This window comes from Mauremys reevesii, linkage group 8, assembly GCF_016161935.1.
Source record: "Mauremys reevesii isolate NIE-2019 linkage group 8, ASM1616193v1, whole genome shotgun sequence".
Lineage (NCBI taxonomy): Eukaryota > Metazoa > Chordata > Testudines > Geoemydidae > Mauremys > Mauremys reevesii.
Window position 1 is genome coordinate 36,655,163 of NC_052630.1, and position 18,285 is coordinate 36,673,447.

The window sequence follows — 18,285 nt, forward strand, 5'->3', positions numbered from 1 at the left end:
ATTAATCACATTCTTCATTTTTGTCAAATATTTTACCAATATTTTAAAAATAAGTTTATTACATTATTTTCTGAAAGCCTTCAAAGTAAGGATTTAAATGTCCCCAATAGTAAAGTTTAATCACCCTGTAAATAATGAATTTTACTGCAGTGTGGATGGTTAACTTCACTATTGGGTCATTATTTATGCCCTTGTATAAAATGTAACATGCACACATACACACAGGATTGCAGAGATATATAGTTCACTTAATTGTCTTTTTCTTCTTATCTATCTATCTATCTATCTATCTATCTATCTATCTATCTATCTATCTATCTATCTATCTATCTATCTATCTATCTGATCTAAACCAGTGGTTTCCAAACTATTTAGGCTGCCTTCCCCTTTCCAAATAATGCAGTCTACTGCATAGCTGCATCGGAGATAGGTAGACACAACACGTGTGGGTCAGGTGCCCCCAGATTTCTGCCTTCCATTTAGCAACAGCTTCTAGACGTTTTGAAATTGTGGGGCATGCCCAAAGGGGGGCACAGAGGAATGTTTGGAGGGGCAAGTGGTGACACCAGGCTGCTGGTACCAAGCTGGCATGTCAGGGCTTGGGGAGGGAATGCCACCTTCACCCTGACTCACCTTAGGGGGCCACACAGCCTGTCTGAGTGTGTGTGTGTGTGCAACCAAAATCTAAGTCAGAGGGGGGCTCAGTTTTTGAGCTGAGTTGTCCCTTTGAGTTTAAATTTTTGGTTGTGCCCCCCCCAACCTAGACGGGCTGGGTGGCCTGCAGGGGAGAGTCAGAGTGTGGAGATGGTTTGGGGCTGGCCTGAGCCACCTGGCATTGCTGCTTGCCCCCTGAATGTTCCTACTCCTTAAGGGAGTGCCCCCCACATTTTGAAAACCTCTGTACTAAATAAAATGCATTTTCCTCCATTATAGGATTTTTCTTGCATACCTCCTGACCAGAGCTTGTGTACCCTTAGGGATATCCTTACCCCAGTTTGAAAACCACTCCTGTAAACTGTGGTATACTGCCACCTATCACCATAGCACTGAACAACTTCCATATAAAATCAGTGGTAATAGTGAAATCCCTAGTGGACTTCATGAAGGCTTCTTCCGTTTTAGAGTCATAACTCCAATTAAGGTAGCCATTTTTTCTTGTTGGTTTTATTATTTTCCTCCTTTTTTGTTTAGTTGTCCAGGGTGAGGAAGTGTCAGTACTGTGAGGTCATTCTTATGGTGGAAAAAGAAGGAAGGTTTTTAAAAAGGAAGGTTTTGTGGTGTTTTCTAAAGATGGCCAGGTTCTGGATTTGCCTCCTCCCATCTGGAAATTTGTTCTATAGTCCAATTCCCCTCAGCTGAGAATACTTTGACCCCAACTGTGAAGTGCCTTGACTTTCTTGGGCTTTGTGATCTGAATTGTCCCAGAGAAATACAGCTGTCATGGTGGTTCACAGATTGAAATTCAGTCTTTGTTATAGTTGGGGCTTGATCCATTAATTGCGTTGAAACTTATGTTCAAAGCCTTAAACTAGCATGGGAAACTGACTGGCATCCAGTGGAGGGATTTGAGCATTACTTGATTTGCTCAGGGCGGTCTGAGCCATGGAGAATGGAGGCAGATGCATTCTGTACCAGCTGAAACCAGTTCATTGTCTTCACTTTCAGATTCAGTAAATTACAGTAATCCAATTTAGATACGCATATACCTGGATCACCGTGGCCAGGTCCTTGTTCATGAGGAAGGAAGCTTCCTAGCAAGCTGGAAGTGAAGGAAAGTGTTTCTAGATAAACTTCTTGATCATCCACGCTCAATTATGAGAGCAATAGGACTTCCTACTTATCATGGACAGCTCCACAGTTTCTCACATCATACGGACTTGGTATCATCTCTGTTTCTTTTGTCTCCTTTTCCCTTTCATCCTTGTTGCTGTTAATTCCAGTTACTTTCTGTGTAACATCACTACATTTAATAATTTCCTCCCTATGCCCATGTTAACACCATCCTTTGCTCATCACCTCTCTTTGCTATTTTATTTTTACTTCTGCTCTTGCTGAACTGCATGCCCAATATTATTATTATTAATATTATTCTGTATTACATCCTTGGGATTATTTTAAACAAATAGCCTTCACACTATACAAGATCTTTAAGCATAAGAAGGGGAAAGTAACTGTCTAAAATGTATTCCCATGAGTCACCAATAAATCCTGACCATGAACCGCCTCTGTAGGTTTGAGTAGTCAGGAGTTTTGTTAGACCCTCTGCCACTTTCCTGATAACAGGAGAACCAGATAGGTCCTGCCTTCCCTGCTTACATGTTAGAAGAAGTCTGAGAAGAGATATTGAGACTCAAAGAATGATGAAATGCAGTCCATTAGCCATTGATAGGTACAGATTGCATGAAGTATTACATACATCTGGAAATTGAAGGATAGCAGTTTTAAAAGTTGGTCACTGGCTGGTCTCTCATCAAGACAGCTGCTCAAATAATTTCTTGAGAGGGACCTAACAAAGAAATTGCAACTCTCTATCCCATCAAAAATACTTTTGAACTTCAGAAAGGGGATGATCAATGCATCTCTCCTCCCACTGAAATTAAGTGAAATAATCTAAGTAAAATTATCTTTACCACCCCCAAACTCCTCTCCCCCTGCTTGCTTGGTTACATGCACTGTTCTGTTATCAGGAAACTGTCTGGTATAATAGAAAGGCCTTTTCAAACTTCTAAAATATATCTTCCAACAAAAAAATCAACAAGGATTCTTGAAGTTCTGTGGAGTTGTCTTCCTTGTGCCCTGGTTCCTAATTATTCGATGAAGTAAACTGCATTCGTTTCACTAGTTTCTCCAAAATGGCAAGTTGGTGTGGAATTGCAAGTGAAATAAGATTGTAATGTTGGCATTTATGTGTATTTGATTACAGTAGTCTCAAAGCACAGGGTCAAACTAATGTCATTCTAGCCCAGTATCCTGTCTTCTGACAGTGGTCAGTGTCAGATGGTTCAGAGGGAATGAACAGAATAGGGCAATTTTGAGTGATCCGTCCCCTGTTATATCATCCTGCCCCAGATTCTGGCAGCTGAAGGTTTAGGTACACTCAGAGCATGGGGTTGGATCCCTGACCATCTTGGATAATAGTCATTGATGCCCCTATCTTCCATGAATTTATCTAATTCTTTTTTGAACCAGTTATACTTTTGATCTTCACAATTGTGATGCTGGTATACAAGGTGACAGCTTATGTCAAGGTCCTGAAGTCTCTGCTGTACACTGACAAATACATAGCTGGGATCAGTCTGGCTCACCTGTGTGTTAGTATTGTAAAAACAGGAGTTAGAATTATAAGAATATATTTAGAGTTTAGATTTTATTGAATGCTTGTGAGTTGCTGGATATATTAATCTCTCTTATAATATGTGTATCCCATATGTAAGGTGATCATAGAATCATAGGGTTAGAAGTGACTACAAAGGTCATCTAGTCTATCCCCCTGCCAAGATGCAGGATTTGTTGTGTCTAAACCATCCAAGACAGATGACTATCCAGCCTCCTTTTGAAAACCTCCAGTGAAGAAGCTTCCACAACCTCCCGAGGTAGTCTGTTCCATTGTCCTACTGTTCTTACAGTTAGGAAGTTTTTCCTGAGATTTAATCTACATCTGCTATGCTGTAGTTTTAACATATTGCCTCCTTGAACCCATTGCCTCAGAGAAACTGGGAAGGATCCAGAGGCAAGTGACAAAGATTGTCAAAGGGATAGAATATGAATCATATGGGCAAAGGCTGAAGGAACTGGGTATGTTTAGTTTGGAAAAGAGGAGATTAAGGGGAGAAATGATAGTGGTCTTCAGATACCTGTAAGGCTGCCATGAAAAAAAGATGGAGAAAAGTTGTTCCCTTTTGGCACACAGGACAAGATAAGAGGTAATATTTGAGCATTTATATTGTGAGCCTCTGTGACTATGTAAATCACCAGACAGAAGAGAGACATTAATTGGTGTGCTCTGCAACAGAAAGAGTTACGTCTTTCCCTAAAGAGGACAAAAGACGTTGTTGTTCTGGGTCCCCCTCCCACCATCAAGATGAATCATGCAGGTGGAGTCCTCCCATCAGCTGAGTTTACAGCTCAGAATGCATGACAGGAGGGGGTAAAACCCCAAACAAAAGGAACTAGGTTTCTCTATTCTGCTTGGACTCTGGGAAGCAAGTTTTCTAGGTATAAGCAATAGATCTCCAGCTGCTTAGCCTGGGTTAGCCCTGAAGGACATAAAGAACTTGCTTATTGTAGATGCTTCTATTAGCTTTTGAAATTTAAGATTGTAACCCGTTGGTGTAATTATGTTTTCCTGCTTTAATCTGGTAAATAACTTTCTAGTTTCCCTTTCCTATTTAACAAATCTTTATATAGTTTATTATAGGATTGGCTACAAGTGTTGTCTTTAGTGTGAGATCTGAGGTGCAATTGACTTGGTGTTTGATTGGTCCTTTAGGACTGGGAGTAACCTGAATATTTTTGTGATTGTTGGTGTAAGGGACCATCTATTAAAAATCTGTGTCCACCATGGTTGAGTTGAGTCCCCAAAGGACTATCTGTGATTCCATGTTAAGACTGGAACAAAGAATCCTGTGGCACCTTATAGACTAACAGACGTTTTGGAGCATGAGCTTTCGTGGGTGAATACCCACTTCGTAAGACTGTTGTGGTGCCTGAGGAGTTCACATTGAATAATTGGTTGGTGAAATCAAAGTATAGAATTCACAACCAATTTGGGGTTTGCACCCTGCTTCCTAACAGTCTGCCCGGAGGTTGGTACTCACACTCTTGAGTCAGTGCAGAAAGCATTATAATAACATCCTATGGCAATGAGTTCCACAGATTTATTATGCATTGTGTGAAGTATTTCCTTTTGTTTGTTTCAAATTTGCTGCCTATTAATTTCATTGGGTGAACCCTACTTCTTGTTTTATGTGAAGAGGTAAGTAACACTTCCCTATTCACCTTTTCCACACCATTCATGATGTTATAAACCTCTGTCATATCCCCCCTTAGTCATCTCTTTTCCAAAGTGAACAGTCCCAGTCTTAATCTCGTCACCTATGGAGACTGTTTTATACCCCTTATCATTTTTATTGCCCTTCTCTGCAACTTTTCCAATTATATCTTTTTTTGAGATGGGGTGATCAGAACTTCACACAGTATTCGAATTATGGGCATACCATGGATTTATAAAGTGGCATTATACTATTTACTGTCTTATTATCTATCCCTTTCCTAATGGTTCCTAACATTATGTTAGATTTTTTTTGACTGCTGCTGCATATTGAGCTGATGTTTTTAGAGAGCTATCCTCAATAACTGCAAGATCTCTTTCTTGAGTGGTAAAGCTAATTTAGTGTATGTATAGTTGGGACTATTTTTCCCAAAGTGCATTACTTTGCATTTATCAACACTGAATTTCATCTGCTATTTTGTTACCCATTCACCCAGTTTAATGAGAACCCTTTCTAACTCTTCACCATCAGTTTTGGACTTAACTATCTTGAGTAATTTTACATCATGCCAATTTTGCCCCCTCAGTGTTCATCTCCTTTTAAAAACCATTTATGAATATGTTGAACATCAGAGGTCCCGGTAAAGATCGTCCCCCCGCCCCCACTATTTATTTGTGAAAACTGACCATTTATTCCTGTCCTTTGTTTCCTATATTTTAACCATCTACTGATCCACGAGAGTGCCTTCCCTCTTATCTGATCTGCTTAGTTTGCTTAAGAGCCTTTGGTGAGACACCTTGTCAAAGACTTTCTGAAAATCCAAGTACACTATATCTAATGGGTCACTCTTGTCCTCTTGCTTGTTGACACCATCAGATAATTCTAATAGCTTGGTGAACCATGGTTTCCCTTTACAAAAGCCATATTGACTCTTCCCCAACATATCATGTGCACAGTGCTTAAGAAGTGATGGGCTCAAGCAATTAGGTGCTGGGGCTCAAGCAATTTTTTTACTTTCATAACAGATAAGGCAAGCCCAGAGGTGACTGGGCTATGAACTGCCAACCTTAGAGGTGCTGGGGCTCAGCCCTGGCAAGCCCTAGCACAAATTAAGCACTGCATGTTCTGCTATGTGCATGATAACTTTGTTTTTTTCACTATACTCTCAGCCAATTTGCCTGGTAAAGATGGTATTTCAGCAGAACTGTACAAAGTACTATTGAGTGTTTCACAACATCTTGAGTAGCATTTGGGAAGAAGAAGACATGCCACAAGACTTCAAATATGCTATTATCATAGGCACTGACTCGGTGGGTGCTCCGAGTCTGGAGCACCCATGGAAAAAAAATTGTGGGTGCTCATCACCCATTGGCTGCCCCACAGATCAGCATCCCCTCTTCCCCCGAGTGCCTCCCACCCACTGGCGGCCCTGCCTATCAGCTCCTCCCGCTCCTTCCCAGTACCTCCCACCTGCCAGCGATCAGCTGCTCAGTGGAAATTCAGGAGGCCTGGGGGCAGGGTGGGGACAGGAAGAGGTGGGGTGGGGGTTTGGGGATAGGGGTGGAGTGGGGGCAGGGTCTGTGGCAGAGTGGGGATTGAGCATCCCCCGGGAACTGAGGAAGTCAGAGCATATGGCTATTATTGTATCACTGTTCAAAAACAAAGGCAGCAAAGCTGACTGCAGAAAATACAGAAGCATTTCTCTCCTCTGTACAGCAGGGAAAATACTAGCTTGTATTCTACTGCACAGACTCATTGCTAACATATCTGAGAAGAATTTTCCAGAAGTGCAGTGTGGTTTCAGACCAAGTCCTAGTACCACAGATATGATTTTTGTCATAAGGCAGATCTAGGAAAATTTTTTAGAGCAGAACATGGACCTGTATGCAGTTTTCATCAACTTGACCAAAGCTTTTGATATGGTAAACAGAGAGGGTCTATGGGTTATTCTACCTGAACTGGACTGCCCAAGAAGGTTCATACAAATCATCCATCTGTTCCATGACCACACGACAGTGCAAGTACTCTCCATTTGTGATTCTTCTGATGCATTTGAAATCTTGAATGGAGTGAATCAAGGCTGTGTACTTGATCCAATGCTGTTCAATTTGTTCTTTGCCTGTGTCCTCAGCCATGCCACAAGGAACTTGGATCAGGGAATATACATCCACTACCGACTCAGTGGCTCCCTCTTTGATCTTCGAAGACTCAGTGCCAAGACCAAGATGCTGGAGAGACTTCTTGTTGAGGCACATTTTGCAAATAACTGTGCCTTGATGGCTCATAGACACAATGACCTTCATGTCATCATTGATAGGTTTTCTGAAGCATCCCAGCTATTTGGCCTCACCATCAATCTCAGTAAGACAGAGGTCTTGTTCCAACCAGAACCTCATTCCAATGCTTCAGTGCCAGCCATCTTCATCCAAGGCATGCAGCTGAAAAATGGGGATCAGTTTAAGTATTTAGGTAACATTATTTCAAGTGACGGTTCCCTTGATAAAGAAATTGCTTCCAGCATCAGTAAAACCAGCCAGGCACTTTGCCAACTCCAAACAAAAGTCCTTCACCAACACAACATTCGCCTCTCTACCAAATTGAAAATCTACAGTGCAGTGGTTCTAATGTATCTCCTGTATAGATCTGAGACATGGACTCTTTATAGATAGCACAGTAAACAGCTTGAGCAATTTCACATGAGCTCCCCCCACTCAATAATGAGCATTCACTGGCAGGACAGAGTGACCAATATTAAGGTCCTTGAGAGAGCAAACACAACCAGCATTCAGGAAATATTCAGAGCAGAACTTAGATGGACTGGAAATGTCATCAGAATGGAAGACCACTGTCCCCGAAACAGATCTTGTATGGGGAGCTGAGTCAGGGCAAAAGAAAGAAGGGTTTTCCATATAAGTGCTTCAAAGATAACCTGAGGAGGAATCTCCAGTGGGCTGGCATCAGTCTCAAAGAACTCAAGCAAATGGCTCAGAACAGGGCTCGCTGGCGATCTCTGACAAGATCAGCATGTGACAGGTTCAAGAGGGATTGACAAAATCGTCTCCAAGCTGCACGTGAAAAGTGCCACAAAACTGCATCATCAAACCTCAGAGATTTGACTTCCCATGCCCTCAGTGTGGCTGACTCTGTGCAGCAGGGTAGGACTTCAGAGAAAATTGTGACAATATCATCATATTAATGTCAGCGATGGACTACCAACAATCTCTTTGAGCATTTCACAGTCACTGTCACCATTTTGATCAGATGGTTAGTAGTGTAGTCCTCTTGATATTCTTATTGTTCAAGCATGGAATTTCTATCGATAGAGATTCTATGGTATAGTTTGATTCATTTAAGATTTTTATTTTATTTGCTTTTTTCACATATAGTGCCACTCCCCAATGCATGTAACCTACTCTGCAATTCCTATGTATTTGGCACCTGGTGTTACCATGTCCCATTGATTATCCTCATTCCACCAAGTTTCCCCAATGCCTATTATATCAATATCCTCATTTAATGTGAGGTACTCTAGTTCACCTATCTTAGTATTTATACTTCAGTCATTTGTATATAAAGCACTTGCACATTTTGTCAATATTCAGTTGCTTGCCTTCATGTGTTATATTTAAATAAGGCAGTCTTACATTTAACTGTTCCTCACTAACTCCTACCTTCCCTTTACCAACTTCTTTCCTATCCTCTTTACTAGGATGTAGAGTTCCCTCTTTAATAAATTTATCCCCAAAGGATATTGCCACATGTGCTACTCTGCACCTGTTGTTTTCCCCCCAGGCCTTAGGTTTAAAAAATCCTCTGCAACTTTTTTTTTATATGCTAGCAATTTAGTTCCATTTAGGTTTAGGTGGAGCCCATCCTTCCTGTACAGGCTCCTCTGTTCCCAAATGCTTTCCCACCAGTTCCTAATAAACCTAAAACACTCCTCCCAACACCATCCTCTCATCCAGGCATCGAGACTCTCATCCTGAAATTCTGCCTAACTGACCCTGCAAATGCTACATGAATTCCTACTTGAATCCTTTCAGTTGATAAAACCTCCCATTATTCATCTCCACCATGATATTGTACCCTCTAAAACTGATATTATAACTATTTCCTGTGTTTCATATTTACTTTCTGAAATAGACTGTAAACCCTTTGGCACATCGCCAGTGCATTGAAATTGCCTGCAAGGCGCTATGCGCATGTATTGCACTCCACCACTAGCACCAGTGCCATCCTCTTTCTAATCATTACTACTAGTGCAACTGCTACTGCTACTCATCATCTTCATTATGAGGCAAAATATATCAGGCTGACTGATGACAAACAACTGCCAGTTGGATCATAGCTCTGCATTGGCAGAGCACTGGACATTATTAGATCAAGTTTTAAGTCCTGTGATGCGATCATCCAGTCGGGTGGGTGGATGGAGCTCCCCTTCACTGCACTTCCATGGGCGATACACTTGTGCAACTGACAGAACAGCTAGGCCCCTGATTTTGTTCTTCAAAGCTCTCAGTGAGCTGGAATCGGAAAGGCCGCTTCTCCCTCTGTGACCATAACCTCCCGAGATGGCTGAGATTCTCTAGGACGATGAAATGCCTGATGTAAAGAGTAAGAATAGTGAGAATGGGAAACAGAACCTTTGCTTGTTCATGAGCAGGGAACTCCCTTCTTGAAGAGCTGAGGATTGCTAGGGTCCTGGTCATATTCAGGACAAAATACAAGACCCAACTCTCTGACATAACCTTCCCATAACATACTCGCTGGCTCATACCAACGCACACACTTCCACTTGCAAGTGCTTACACAAACACAAAAGCGAAACAATTCAAAGCTATTATTTTGCTTTCTCTTAGGCCTGGTCTACACTATGCGTTTAAACCGATTTTAGGAGCATTCAACCAATTTAACGCTGCACCCGTCCACACTAAGAGGCCCTTTATATCGATATAAAGGGCTCTTTAAACCGGTTTCTGTACTCCTCCCTAACGAGAGGAGTAGCACTAATATCGGTATTACCATATCGGATTAGGGTTAGTGTGGCCGCAAATCGACGGTATTGGCCTCCAGGCAGTATCCCACAGTGCACCACTGTGACCGCTCTGGACAGCAATCTGAACTCGGATGCAGTGGCCAGGTAGACAGGAAAAGTCCCACGAACTTTTGAATATCATTTCCTGTTTGCCCAGCGTGGAGCTCCAATCAGCACGGGTGGCGATGCAGTCCCAAATCCAAATCCAAAAAGAGCTCCAGCATGGACCGTACGGATGTGATCGCTGTATGGGCAGACAAATCTGTTCTATCAGAGCTCTGTTACAGAAGACGAAATTCCAAAGCATTTAAAAAAAAATCTCCAGACAGAGGCCACAGCAGGGACTCAGCACACTGCTGTGTGACAAGCGTAACGGAAAGCCAAAGAATCAAATGGACACTCATGGAGGGAGGGTGGGGGGGACTGAGGACTCAAGCTATCCCACAGTTCCTGCAGTCTCCGAAAATCATTTGCATTCTTGGCTGAGCTCCCAATGCCTGTAGGGTAAAACACATTGTCCGGGGTGGTTCAGGGCATAGCTCGTCAATTTTACCCCCCCCCCCCCAAAGTAAAAGGGAAAAAAATCGTCTCTTGACTTTTTAAAATGACCCTATGTCTACTGAATGCTGCTGGTAGATGCGATGCTGCGGCAGTGACCTGCAGCATCCTCTTTCCCCCTCCCTGGTGGCAGATGGTACAATATGACTGATATCCATTGTCATCATCAGCCTTGTGGCAGATGGTACAGTACAGAAGGACTGGTATCCGTCCTCATCATCAGCCTGTGAGTGCTCCTGGCTGGCCTCAGGTGAGGTCGGCCGAGGGTGCCTGGGTAAAAAACGCCTGGTCATTCCCAGTAGATGGTACAGAGCCACTGGTAACCATCTTCATCATAGCAACTGGGGGCTGAGCTCCATCAGCCCCCGCCCTTCATGTGTAAAGAAAAGATTCTGTACTGCCTGGACTATCATAGCAGCGGGATGCTGGGCTCCTCTCCCCCACACTGCTTAATGTCCTGTCTGGACTATCATAGCAGCTGGAGGCTGCCTTCCCCTCATTTTATCTCACTAACAAGTCACTGTTTCTTATTCCTGCATTCTTTATTACTTCATCACACAAATGGGGGGACACTGCAACGGAAGCCCAGGAAGGCTGCGGGAGGAGGGAAGCAACAGGTGGGGTTGTTGCAGGGGCACCCTCTGTGAATGGCATGCAGCTCATCATTTCTGCAGGATCTGACACGGAGCAGCTGTGCTCTCTGGTTCTCTAATACACTGGTTCTCTAGTACACTTGCCCCATATTCTAGGCAGGACTGACTCTATTTTTAGATACTATAAAGGAGGGATTGCCTCAGGGAGTCATTCCCATTTTTGTCTTTTGCGCCCCTGGCCAACCTCAGCCAGGGGCACCCATGACAGCAGCAGACAGTACAGTACAGAAGGACTGATAACCGTCATCTCATTGCCAATTTACAATGGCAGCAGATGGTACAGAACGACTGATAACCGTCTCTGCTATCATGCAAAAGCAAATGAATGCTGCTGTGTAGCGCTGCTGTATCACCTCTGTCAGCAGCATCTAGTACACATACGGTGACAGTGACAAAAGGCAAAACAGGATCCATGGTTGCCATGCTATGGCGTCTGCCAGGGCAATCCAGGGAAAAAGGGTGTGAAATGATTGTCTGCCGTTGCTTTCCCAGAGGAAGGAATGACTGATGACATTTACCCAGAACCACCCCCGACAATGATTTTTGCCCCATCAGGCACTGGGATCTCAACCCAGAATTCCAAAGGGCGAGGGAGACTGCGGGAACTATGGGATAGCTATGGAATAGCTACCCACAGCGCAACGCTCCAGAAATCGATGCTAGCCTCGGACCATGGACGCACACCACCAAATTAATGTGCTTAGTGTGGCCGTGTGCACTCGACTTTATACAATCTGTTTTACTAAACCAGTTTATGTAAAATCGGAATAATCCCATAGTGTAGACGTACTCTTAGAAAGAGGAATAGAACTACAAGGAATGACAAGAATACAAAGAAAAGAAGAGAAAAATGAATTTGATCCTAGATATCCCTGGACAAGGAAGAGAAACAAAATATGAGCGCTGCCTGGGCTGTAATCCACTCACACATATCAGTTTTGTAAGGCGCTTAGATACCATGGCATTGGGCATAGTATAAAATATAGATAAATATATTTCATCTTCTTTTATTAAACTGATCTGTCGTTGGTACCCACTGAACTTCTATTTAAAAGTGAATTGTTAGTAGTAGGAAATACAAATTGATCTTTTCAAAAGGGAAATCTTAGTTGTTTCACAGTTCAGCTGTTCATAACAAATTTTATTCTCCATTAAAATTCTTGTTCCTTCTACTAAATGACAAGTGCTGGACACTTGCTCAATAAATGATAAACAGTAACCCAGGAAACAATAGAAGAACATTTTATTTTCCACTGCATTTATCTTCGTGTGCCCCAAAGCATTTTACAGGATTACGGTAAATTACACGATTACGGAGTTAAATAATAAATAATAGAAAAAAGAAAGATAAATTAAAAAGTAAAGAGAAGAATGTTATAGAGGAGATTTTAGAGCTGGAGAGTCATTGGGGCAGACATATATGAAAGACTGTTCCAAAAGGATAGAACTGAGGAGGTAAAACCGCGGACGGAACGCGAGGAAATAGAGCCTGAACCAAAGCTCATTAAAATTAATGAAAGAATCTTATTCATATCAAAGGTGTTTCACTGAGGTTTGAATCAGGCCCTAAAAGGAGCAGAAGGAGTGGGGAGGAGAGAAGGAGAGAGTTTCAGAGGACCCATGAGATAGGATGGAGCAAGTCAGGGAGGGTTTCAAAAACGAAACAAAGTGTAGGGAACTCCTGTTGTCAAACATCAGAACTCAAATCTCTTTGTGAAGAAAAGGCCAGAATCATTAGCAAAGTAATTTTTTCAAATGTTAACTGAGATGCTTGTGGCATTTTCCGTTTCTATCAATAAAAAATGGACACTGAGTATTAGAGACGGAGGAAAAATATAATATAGATATTATCATTTTACATTCATGTCTGCTTTACAGTTAAATATTTCAATATTTGTTTTATTTGGGGGAAATAACGTTCCTTCAGTCTATCACCGGTTATTACAGCATCATTCACTCAGATTTTCCTATGCACAGATATAATATGAGAATGATCAGAAATCAGATTATTTTAGATATAAGTAACATAAAAATCTTTATTCTCAATGATGGATTAAATATAAATACGAAAAAATAATTTGTTGCTGTGACTCACATGTACCACATTGTGGCGCTGTCTACTAAAAAACCGCGTTATGCCAGAAAATGAAAACAGCTCCGCCCTGGGAGGAAGAAAACTCTGGCTGCCCCAGCCTCAGAATAACGGGATCATACTGGATGCGACAAGAGCGGATGGAATTCATTGTGACAGTACTGCAGGGTAGATCAAAAATATTATATAGTACGGCTGGTAATTAGTTAATCAGATTTGAATCCGAAACATTCCGTGTCCGCGATGGCTGTTCTCCGGCAAGACTCCCTGGTAACCAGGCAGCTGCTGCGGCTGGTTCTGTTGCACACGGCCTGGGAGGTGGGCAGCGGCCAGGTCCGTTATTCCGTGCCGGAGGAATCCAAACACGGCACCTTTGTGGGCCGCCTGGCCCAGGACCTGGGGCTGGAGGCGGCGGAGCTGGTGTCTCGGATGTTCCGGATGGTCTCCAGCGGCAGGAGAGACTATTTTGAGGTAAATTTGCAGAGCGGCGTTTTGTTTGTTAATTCGCGACTAGACAGGGAAGAGCTGTGCGGCCAGAGCCCCCTGTGCGCCATTGACCTGGAGGTGATAGTGGACAAACCCCTGAGGCTATTTCACGTGGAAGTGGAGATACAGGATATAAATGACAATGCTCCTGCTTTTTCGGCAAATAACTTAAATATATTTATTGCAGAATCTAGATCACCAGGCTCTCGATTCCCGCTAGAGGGCGCATCTGACGCAGATATTGGTACAAACTCTCTGCTAACCTATAAACTCAGCCCAAATGAACATTTCACTCTAGACTTGCAAACGAAAAATGATCAAATCACATCTGCCGATATGGTTTTAAAGAAACCACTAGATAGAGAGGAAGCCTCTGTGCATCATTTATTACTCACTGCCACTGATGGGGGTAATCCGGAGCTCACCGGCACAGTTGAGCTGGTGATCACTGTCCTGGATGCCAATGATAATGCGCCTGTATTTAATAAGACAGTCTACGAAATAAAATTATTGGAAAATACAGCTAATGGTGTATTAGTGATGACCCTCAACGCCACAGATTTGGATGAGGGAACTAATAAGGATATTTCCTATTCTTTCATTAGTCATGTTCCCCCTAATGGAAGAGACTTGTTCAGTATAAATTCAAATACTGGTGAGATCAGAGTTAAAGGAGAAATTGATTTTGAAATGCACAATGTATATGAAATTCGAGTTGAGGCGAAGGACAAAGGGAATCTCCCACTGGCTGGCCATTGCAAAGTTTTGATACACGTTATAGACCTGAACGATAACGCCCCTGAGCTGGCCGTGACTTCCCTTTCCCTGCCGGTGCCGGAGGACGCTTCCCCAGGGACAGTGGTGGCTCTTATTAGCGTCTCTGACCGGGACTCGGGAGACAACGGCAAAGTCACCTGCTCCATCCCCCCGAACCTGCCCTTTCGGCTCGTCTCCACCTTTAAGAATTATCACTCGCTGGTGCTGGCGGAGGCCGTGGATCGGGAGCGAGTGTCTGAATATAAGCTCATGGTGACAGCCAGAGACGAAGGGGCCCCGTCTCTGTCGGCCAGCAGCAGCATTTTGGTGCCGATCGCTGATGTGAACGATAACGCCCCCGCTTTCCCTCAGCCCGTTTACACGGTGTTTGTGAAGGAAAACAACCCGCCAGGGGCCCATCTCTTGACCGTGTCGGCCTCGGACCCAGACCTGAGGGAAAACGCCTTTGTGAGCTACTGGGTGGTGGAGCGAAGCGTGGGAGAGCAGCCCCTGTCCAGCTACATCTCGGTGCACTCGGAGAGCGGGCACATCTATGCCCTGCAGCCCTTTGACTACGAGGAGCTGCAAGTGCTGCAGTTCCAGGTGAGCGCGAGGGACGCCGGGTTCCCGTCGCTGTGCGGGAACGTGACTGTGCAGCTCTTTGTCCTGGATGCAAATGACAACGCGCCCGCAGTGTCCCCGGCCGGCTCCGTCGGCGGCTCGCCAGGGCCCGAGCTGGTTCCGCTGTCGGCGGGCGCAGGGCACGTGGTGGGCAAGATCCGAGCGGTGGATGCGGATTCCGGCTACAACGCGTGGCTTCGCTACGAAGTGCAGGAGCCCGGGGCTGCGGGGCCTTTCCGGGTGGGTGTGTACAGCGGGGAGATCAGCACGACGCGGGCCTTGGAGGAGGCGGACGGCCCCAGCCAGAGACTCGTGATCCTGGTGAAGGACCATGGGGAGCCGGCGCTGTCAGCGACAGCCACTGTCAGCCTGTCCCTGGTGGAGAGTCCCCAGGCTGTGAAATGGGACTCGAGGCCAAGGGGCGGGAGCGAAGGGCCCTTGGTTGACATGAACGTGTCTTTAATGATCGCCATTTGCTCGGTGTCCGGGCTGTTTGTGCTGGTGATTGTCGTGTACGTTGGCCTGAGATGCTGCCCGGGTCCGGAAGTGATGTGCGGTCCTGGGAAAGCCACCGTGGTGTGCTCGAGCGAGGTGGGGAGTTGGTCCTATTCCCAGCGCCAGAGCCGGAACTTGTGTGTAGGGGAAGGCACCGCCAAGAATGACCTCATGGTTTTCAGCCCCAACTTCCCTCACTCTTTGGAAAATGGGGAGGAGAAACAGCAGGAACTTAACCCAAATGATGCAGGACAGGTAAGTCTCTGGATGGAATGTTATGAATAGAGGACTGTGATAGTATCTCTTCTGCTTTTTGTATACATGGTTATTTGAGATGGCTTTTAAAGTAAAGATATTTGAAAGTAATCGCTGATTTTTTAAGGACTTATCTAACGGTTTCACAAGGAATGAATGATGCTCAATAGTGATTTCTGTATTTTTGGTGAGTGATTTGAAACTTTGGTGAAATTTCAGTCCTGGATAGATTCTTTTTCATGATGAAAATTAATATTTTAAAGATATTTTCTTTTTTTAATTATACTCTTTAATTTTAAATCAGTAAGTAACCCGAAATGTTTTTAGTTAAAGTCTGCAGGAAAATCACACTTTATTTCGCACTGATTTCGAGCTGACGTAGATTTCAGCCTATGTGTTGTTTGATTCTTAGGAAGTGAAACCGTGCAACAGCAGCATATATTTAAATTTCTGAAAAAATAGCTCTGATTGTGAGTTGTTAGATCTGCTAGATTTTATTTATTTATTGTTTTGAACACTGTCACTTTCAAGGAGTGTTCCAGTTCAGTTTTATTAATCCGAAAATAGAAGCTTGATTTCCTTCTCCATCCCTTAATGAAAACATTGTTGTTTTTACTTCAGCCCCTGACTTAATTTTAGTCTTAGTTAAAACGAAGAAATGGAGACACTGTAGCTCAGAAGGAAGATGAAAGCCCCTGTTAGGAATACAAACATTCACATTTTTCTGTGTCCTACAGTCAATTGGAGGAAAAATAACATGTTGCCATCTACTATTTTCCCAATTTTGTAGCAAAATTCTCACAATGAGACAAGTATTCCTGTCAGTGATGAGAGTTTGGAATCAATGGTGGACGGTGTTTCTTTTTCTCAACACTGAGGCACTAGTGGTAAATGCAATCGTATAATATTGTATGGTGAGAAGTAGCTGTAAGTGTTAGGCGAAAACACTGAATTTCAACTGTCCTCCTGAATACAATTGCTAAATATATATTCATTGGAGGTGGTAGGATCTGTCAAATGGACATTAGGAACTTCTAAAAGTTTATGGGTTTAGATTTCAGAAATTTCAGCTACTGATGTAATGGGAAGAAGTAGTTGTGAAGAGAAAGAGAGGACCTTATCTTGATTACACTAGTGTAAATCCAATATAATTAGTCATTCCAATGGCCCCATCCTCTACCTATAAGAAACAACGAACTCCTATTGGCTTCATTAGGAATAACTCATATCCTGGGAAGCACAGTTTCTAAGTATTGATTCATAAATATAATATTATGATGATTTTCACCTTATTCTTTTGAAGCATAGGAACTGCCTTACCGGATCATACCAATGACTGTCACTGTAGCATACTAGTAGATGTCTTGAAGAAGGTGTAAAATTCCAATGACAAACACTAGCATGCCTGCTGGAAGCTTCTTCTTAATCCAAGACAGTTGTTGGTTGCTTAGGTCTTGAAGGAGGAGGTCTTTTTATTATGTATAGTGCAAGAGAAGATATTTCAGAAATGCCAAGTCCTGGTGATGAAGATAACAATAATGGTTATTTGTAGCATAATCATATAAATGTAGGGCTGGAACTGGAAGGACCTCCAGAAGTCATCAAGTCCAGCCCCCTGTGCTGTGGTGAGCCAAATGAACACACCCCTAACAAGTGTTTGTCCAACTTGTTTTTTAAAACTTCCAATTATGGGGATTTCACAACCTCTCTTGAAAGCCAGTTCCAGAGCTTAACTACTCTTATAGTTAGAAAGTTTTTCCTAATATGTAACCTGCTTCTTCCTCCCTTTGCATTAGGCCAGTAAACCCTCAAAGAAGGCAATTAGATTGGTTTGGCATGATTTGTTCTTTAAAAATCCACGTGGGCCATTCCTTATAACCCTATTATCCTCCAGGTGCTTACAAATTCACTGTTTAATAATTTGCTCCAGTATCTTTCCAGGTATTGAAGTTAGGCTGACTCTTCTAAAATTTGGTCGTCCTCTTTGTTCCCCCTTTTAAAGATAGGTACTATGTTTGCCCTCCTTCAGTCTTCTGGGAACTCACCTGTCCTCTACTTCTCAAAGATAATTGCTAATGGTTCCAAGATTGTTTCAGCTAGTTCCTTAAGTACCCTAGGATGAATTTTATCAGGCCCTGCCCACTTGAATTATCTAAGGTATCTAAATATTCTTTAACCTGTTATTTCCCCTATTTTGGCTTTCATTTCTCAAATAATTTTTTTGCTGGTCAGTCTAATTTTAAACACTGATTTTTAGGGATTGATCTTTGAACACGAGTCATTGATATCATGCTTGCCACCCAAGAAGGAGATTGCAAGTAAGCGGAGGTTTCATTTTAACTA

At 43.1% G+C, this 18,285-nt stretch overlaps 1 protein-coding gene across 1 annotated transcript in view; it reads left to right on the top strand.

Moving 5' to 3' along the window:
- The window catches only part of LOC120370231 (protocadherin alpha-5-like), a 269,071-nt gene that overhangs the window by 14,806 nt on the left and 235,980 nt on the right, over positions 1–18,285 (top strand). The gene's annotated exons all lie outside the window — the stretch shown is intronic.